The sequence below is a fragment of the Acanthisitta chloris genome, unplaced genomic scaffold, assembly GCF_000695815.1.
Source record: "Acanthisitta chloris isolate BGI_N310 unplaced genomic scaffold, ASM69581v1 scaffold14783, whole genome shotgun sequence".
In the NCBI taxonomy this organism is placed as follows: Eukaryota; Metazoa; Chordata; class Aves; order Passeriformes; family Acanthisittidae; genus Acanthisitta; species Acanthisitta chloris.
Window position 1 is genome coordinate 1 of NW_008664382.1, and position 256 is coordinate 256.

Sequence of the window (256 nt, forward strand, 5' to 3'; positions counted from 1 at the left end):
GGGAGCGTCCGGGCACAGGCAGGACAGGGAGGGAAATAAAATAGTGACCCCAAGAAAAGAAAAGAAAAAAATATTCCAACTTTTTTCCTTTTTTTTTTCCTTTTTTTTTGTCGTTTTTTTTTGTTGTTTGTTTTGTTTTTTTTTAAAGTGCAAAAAGCTCTCTGCTGCCCTAGAGAGAGGTTCTTTGGACCGACCATTCATTGCAAAGGAAAATTCGGCAGCGAAAAGGGGGTGGGGAAAGGAGAGGACGATTGGG